Source organism: Elaeis guineensis, chromosome 2 (assembly GCF_000442705.2).
Source record: "Elaeis guineensis isolate ETL-2024a chromosome 2, EG11, whole genome shotgun sequence".
In the NCBI taxonomy this organism is placed as follows: Eukaryota; Viridiplantae; Streptophyta; class Magnoliopsida; order Arecales; family Arecaceae; genus Elaeis; species Elaeis guineensis.
In genome coordinates this window covers 97051598-97058933 of record NC_025994.2, presented here as the reverse complement: position 1 = coordinate 97058933, position 7336 = coordinate 97051598, and positions in this window count along the sequence as shown.

The window sequence follows — 7336 nt, the reverse complement described above, 5'->3', positions numbered from 1 at the left end:
AAATAACAGTATCTCAGGTACAATAAATTTATCGATCTCAAATCTGACGATGCAAAACCAACGATGCAAGACCAACAGTAAAATAGCATATATATAATAGTGATCATGTACAGGGATTCTTACCTTTACCGGTGACTGATCCAGGCACAGAAATCAATATTCTTCCTTAATTTATGAATATCTTTAACAAAATATTCCACTCGATATCATTTACAGACAATCATCTCTTCATAACCCTGATCAAATATAAAAATCATATATAGAGAAAATTACCGATAATCAATCCTAATAACACAGATCGAGAACCTCTCTTAGGATTAACCAAAATTAGGACTTGTCTATGTATCCGGATCCTTCACTGATCCATAAGACTTCTAGAGAGAGAAAATTCATGAAGAGAAAAAATTATAGAGAGAGAAAGTAGAGAGAGAAAGTAGAGAGAGAAACCGTCGTATCCTTTCGATGAGGCAGTCATGATCGAGATCATCAAAGGTCCTATCAGAGTGACTCAATATGAATCAAGTGTTACAAATTTTGAATAGGATCGAACTGGGATCAGACCTACTGCACGAATTTCGGAGCAACCTCATTTCATCATATTTTTAATTCAAATATATCCTAGGGTCTGTGATGCAATCAGAGAGAGAGAGTAAAAAGATTCTAGAGAGATAAAATTCACAAAAAGAGAGAAAGATCTAGAGAGAGAATCTAGAAAGAGAAAATATAGAGAGAGAAGGTAGAGAGAGGAGAGAGAAAAGATAGAGAAAGGAGAGAGAGGAAAATTCTCTCTCTTCTTCTTCTTCTTCTTTTATTTTATTTTATTTTTATTTTTCTCTTTCTTTTTTTTTCTTTTTTTTTTTTTCTTTTTTCTTTTCTTTTTCTTTTTCCTCTTTTTCTTTTCTTTTTCTTTTCTTTTCTTTTCTTCTTCTTCTTCCTTTCTTTTCTTCCCACGGCCTCCCTTGGCTGAAACAGGGGAAGACCGTGAGGTCCCCCCCTTGGTGGCTCAGGCTCCGGCGGCTTGGCCGGAGATCCGGCAACGATGGCCGACTGTGCGAAGCCGGTCGGCGATGGGGTTCGGCCGGCGGCTCTCTCTCTTTTTTTTTTTCGAAAAATAGGGGATCTTCTTTGAAATTTATTTCCAGCAAAATCGATGGCCGGCAGTGAGGTCTTGGGCCAGGAGAGAAAGGGAAGAGGGAGAAGAAGAAGGGGAGGGACTTACCTCGAGCTCCGGCAGTCGAGAAGAACTCCGGCAATCCTTTTTTTTTTTCCATCTAAGAACCCGCGGATCCTCTTGGAAAAATCCCTCAAATTTCTTAAAAATCTCTCTAAAACCAATTGCAGAGACATGAGGGAAGGAGGGTTTTATAGGAGAGATTTTCTACCTCTGATCGGACTCTACCGGTCCGATTTCATCGTAAACGGAGAGGAAGAAGACTCCGGTTAGGAGTCTTCCTCCTCCTCTATTTTTTTTTTTTTAATTCTGGGTTATTACAGTATATAAAAAAATTGGAATTAGCAAGCTGCAGGATCTCAGTTGAGGCAATCGGAGTTCCTACCAACTGGACCGGCCAACCATCCTCTTCCACGACCTCCCAACCAAACCACAACATGCATACTCCACTTGCAATAAAATCAATCTAGGGTTTAGTCATCAAACCCTAATGCATGACTTTAGACACCTTAAGCAAACGGTCAGAAAGAATAAGCAGGCATTAATTTGTTGGACTGACTCTAGGTTAGGGTTGACGGCAATGAGAGAGGGCCAGTGGTCCATCATGGCCTACGAGATGGGACTCGATGGCGATGGGAGGCATGATAGACAAAATGTAGCACTGATTGGCGAAGACCGGCTAGATCAAGACAAGAAAGCATCGGAGAGTCAAAAGATAAAGAGCACAGAGGAGTACACTTTTGGGTGTTTTACTGCATTTTGCTCTTCTTTATAACTGCAAATTCATTTTGGGTTATATGGGTCTTTATTGAACAGGTCTTTTTTTCTCCAAGTTAATACAGCTTCGGCCCTTTTCTTGCCAAAAAAAAAAAAACAGAGCACAGAGGAGTAAAGAGGGCTCAATAGAGGAGATGGATGTGCATCAAGTCATTCGATGGTAAAGACTGGTGAGATCAAGATGGAGAGTAGTTGTGTAGGAATGCAAAGATGAGTAAAAGAGAAGCAAAAAGAATTTAATTTTCTCATGGTGATCTCTCCTTCGCCATTTCTCAATGCAACTGATTATTGTGAAATTTTAATTTTCTTATCTTTTATTCAAAATCCTACCAGTCAAAAATCTTTGCTTTCTTCTCCTTTTAAAAGCATAAACATGTGAAACTAGTTTAGAAGTTCCCGGCAATAAGTTCTCAGCTCCTTATTTCTCACCGATCTTGAATTCCCTAATACATGAGAATACAGATAGATTCCTTCCCCTTGATGTTGCCTTTGGGAAAGATATTCTTAGAGTAAACTTGCAGCAAATTTCCTTTACGCAAGTTCCTGGACAAGATTTAGTTGAAAATCTCTTGTAAGGAATGTGCGATGAGTGGAGATCATGGCTACATTTTCCAATTTCCTTGTTTAGATGGATTTGGAATGACGTCTTCGAGCCCATGAACTGTAGTTCGTCCAGTACTTTCTATCAGTTGATCCCATGTTCATTCATCTTCTGGGAACTCCTCCTAGTTCTGAGCAGCTGCAGCCAGCCCTCGTACCAAAGTAGGATATATCATTTCCCTCCTGTCATAATAGAGAAGTAGCCATTTCTGCACTCTTCTGTAGAAGGTACTTAAAGTAAATCTTCTTTCCTGCTTGAGATTAAGTCCTTGTTATGATTTTTTCCTTCTAAACATTTTGAAATATGTTTCCTATATTTGATGAGAAAAGGCTTGGACAACGACTCCAATGGGCTCTATCAGGATCATTGCTAGATGTACTCAGTGATCCTGTAAGGTTGGCCGTGCTAGATCTTGTTTAAACTTATTGTGTGCATATGTTATGAATCCTACACTGTTCTAGTTGCTTATTATGTTCACAATCTTTGTCTTCAACCAATAACTAGATTCTTCGGAGTGGACAAGCCTCCCTGCCCACTAATTCGCCTTTTAATGCTCCTAAGGATCCTTTATGGACTACTTTATGTCCTCTTTCAAATCTTCAGTCATCCCGGATCTACGCCGAGGACAGCGATTCTCAAATATCGTAGAACAGAATGTGAAGGGCAAATACTCTTTAGTATCTATTTATTTACTTGTTTGGGCAAACATGGACATATAAACTCTTAACGCTGCAACTTCCGCCCTTATCTCAACCTATAAATATACTTTAGCGATCAGCTATGCTTGACTCCTGCTCAGGAGAATCCATTTTTCTGGCAAGTTTTGATTGATTTCCATATTTGTCTTCTTGTAAATGGTTACGTCAATGATCGTTTCTCTGTTTTCAATTCATTAAGGAGTACGTCTCAGATTAGTCATACAAATTTGATTGCTTCCTCTGGACAATAGCATGGTCTGACCCAGCAGGTGTTATTTTTAAATATATTTAATATTTATTTTTATTTTTTTTGGGTAAAACATTATATCTGGTTGATTTGGTCTACAAAAGATCAGTTACTGTAAGACTGCAATAGAACAGTTATCTTTGATGCCATTTCCTTTCCCATATAAAGCGTTACAAGATTTATGTTCTTAGGAAAAGCTTTGAGGATTTCCTTCAATACATGAAAGGATTTCCAGAATGACCGGGGTGGGGGGTGGTTAAACATTAAGTTAAAAGTAGAGTGAAATTGAAAGAAATAGCAATCTCGATAGATATTTTAAGGTTCAGATGCTTTTTGGAAGTGCCTTCTCTCCCTTTTTCCTTGACGCCTTTGATGAGTGGCAATGGTGGTGCATGAGAGAGGAGAGAGGAAAAGGAAAAGATTAATATCGAGTTTGCAAGTGAAATCTCAGGAGAAGGAAGAAGGCAGAACTAGGGGAGGGCAATGTAGTGGTTGCTAGATCTATTCAAATCTTGGGCAGCTCGCTAGTCTGTTTGAGCCCAGAGTATTTTGAACGGGCCTAAACCTGATTTTTAAGACTGGCAAGTCGGGTCACGATTGCCACAAGCTCCCCATCCCCCTCTCACCGCTGCTGCGGTCTCCCTTCCCCCTCTCATTGTCGTTGCCGCGGGCTCCACTCCCCTCCTCTCCTCGCCGTCGTAGTCTCCCCTCCTCCTCTCGCCGCTGCCGCCATGGGCTCCCCTCCCCCTTTAGTCGCCACCACAGTCTCCCCTCCCCCTCTTGCCACCGACATTGCCACGGGGCTCCCCTTCCCCTCTCGCCACCATCGCAGGCTCCCCTCTCCCTCTCGCTACCGACGCTGCCATGGGCTCCCCTTCCCCTCTGCTATTGCCACGATCTCTCGCCCCCCTCTTGTTGCCACCGCCGCGAGCTCCCCTCCCCCTCTCGCCGCCACCGTGGGTTACTCTCCCCCTCTCACCCCAGGCTCTCTTCCCCTTTATGCATGCTCTTCAAGCTCCCCTCCCCCTTTGCGTGCCCTTCAAGTGCTGACCCTGATGCAGATTTCTTGGTTATTTAAGAGCATCATTGTCTATGATTCAAAAAAGTCGGGCTCAAGCCTCGATAATTTTCGTTATGCATTGGATTGAGCCCGGGTTGAACCAGGCCTGGCCCATCTGATAAGCAAGTCTAGTGGTCATAAATGAGATCGAGGTGAAGGAAGAAGGCAACTCTAGGGTCACAAATGAGATCCAAAGAGGAGGAAGAGGGCAAGTTTGGTCGCAGGTAAGATCGAAGGAGGAAAATGATAGCATTACATCATAGGTGAGATCCAAGGAGGAGAAAAAGGGCAGCATCAAGTCGTGAATGAGATTCAAGGAGGAAAAAGAGGGTGATGAGAGCATAAATAATGGGCAATTACAGTGATAACATCAGCAGGGTCAGAATTGGGCTCAGACCAGATCGATTTCAAGACGGATTTCAGGCTAGGTCCGAAACAGTTCAGGCTAGACTCGGACCTAAATATAAGGCCCATTTATCTTTCGGACCGAGCTTGGATATATATTTGATTTAGCCCAGGTCCGGCCCAGGCTCAAGCCCAAAATCTAGCCTGATAGTAGCCCGAAGTCCATCTAAATAGCGTCAGATGCACATGGACCGTGCCAAATCCCACGATCAATAACACGCCATGTTATTCCTTGTATTTCGCCAATTCTCGATTGCACGCTATCTACTATGCATATGCTCTGCGATTTGCACTATGACCTTATCCAGTCCGAGTCCCAATCAAGAGCCCCTCTTCGAGAAGCTTCTCTCTCTGGGCTACCTCTTCTTCCTCTGTGGCCTTCGCGCAGTGGCAACCTCCAATCAGAGACTCTCCCACTCCTCTCCCTCTCTACGATCTCGATCTCCTCCTCATGCTCTCAGATCACCTTTCATAGCTCCGCTTCTCTTTTCTCGTCATGCCACAGTAGCTGTCAGGTTCCCCTGCTAGCTCCGATGGTGCGTCGGTGGTGGTCAAATTTGCCATGGAGATGGAATAATCCAGGATCTTCTCGCCTACAACCTCATCGACGACCACAGTGCTATTGTGTCCATGTCTTCATGGCTGTCCTCCTCGCCCTTGTCACTGCTCTGGCGATAATCTGAATCTACGTCGCTGTGCATGGCAGAAGAGATAGAGGAGGGGAGAAGAGGGCAGACGATCGGGGAGGATCACATGACATGGGAGGTGGCGAAGTCGTATGCAAGTTGAGAAAGAGAGAGAGGAAGGAGAGAGAAACAAAGGGAGAGGGAGAGGCTTCGGGCTAGGTCTTGGGCTCAGACCTTAAATTTTAAAATATTTTCGATCCTAAGCCCAATCTGAAATCCAAAAAAAATATTGCAGACCGAACTTGGATAGGAGTGGGGTCTGGCCCAGCCCGACCCATTTCCATCCCTAAACATCATAGAGGGAGGAGAGGAGGAAGTGACAGTGGCTGCCATCCCCTCCACCTTTAGCCTCTCCTTCCCCCCTCTTCTTCCTTTGCCACCATTGTTTGCACCCCAACCTACAACCCATTCCCACCATGCAATCTCCCACTTTGCCCCTTACGGTATATGACTGCTTCAATTCCAAATGGCACCTCATGCCACTTCTTTGTCCCTCATCCTCCTCTGCCTACCATCCCCACCCCGACTCTAGCCTGCTCTTCACTGTGTAATCTCTCCCCCTCCCTCTATCCCCAATAAGTATTACAACGACATCCTCTCCGACACCAACCTCGATCGTCACCATGGACAACTACTCCCTCTTCACCATGCTCACCATGGTCAAGAGCATGGGCACCTTCACTCCCTCTCGCTCCTTGAGAAAGTCCTTCTTTCTTTCGCTTCCTCCGACACCTCTATTGCCTTCTCCTCTCCATCTTCAATGCCATCGCTACCTACATCTTCAAGAAGAATAAAGCTTTAGAAAGATATTAAAATATTTCATTTTTGAAAAAAATGATACAAAAGATGTTAGCAAGAGAAAGAGCTGAGCCCAACTTTTGACTTGATTTGGCCAAGTTGAAATAGAAAATAAATAAAATATTTTAAAAAACAAGAAAGTGGAGAGGGTGATAACTTGTAGCTAACCTACTCATAACCTATTAAAAATAAAATATTCTAAATACCTAATTTATTGGTCTGTCTTGGTATCTCTCAATTTTTTGTAAAATATTATAAAAGAGCACTATAACCAAATCCTAATTTCAAGTGTAGTGCCGGTAACTCCTAATTAGTTGCCATAAGTATATTTTTAATTGATCTTGACTTTTCAATTTGGGGTTTATAAGATGGTGAATGAAAAATTGCCACATGCACCTATTTGATTTGCTAATCTCATTCAAATAAAAATAAAATTAAACCTTAATATTATTCACAAGGTGAAAAATCATGCGGTTGTGTAGTTAATCCTACATTAATTATCGGTAGGAAGATCTTGAGTACTTATATATACAAAACTAAGAAATCTAAATAATAATTTTCGATAAGTCTTTGCGGATGAGGTTTTAGATTATTACAAATGATATCAGAGTGGATCCAGCTGATAATCCATATAGATTAGAGAATATTACAATATGAATTTATTGGGACTGACCATAGACCGATCGTGGCATTTATGAATAGACTTACATGGATTTGGATCCTTAGCATAGTGAGGAGAAATTAATCAGAAGGAGTACGTGAAGATCTATATGGGCATATATGTAGTCTTATATTGATTATTTGTTGGAAAGATTTTAGATACTTATACAGATCAAAGAATCCAAATAATACCTTCTAACAGTCTTGTTGGGGGAGATTTTGTATTGTTACAC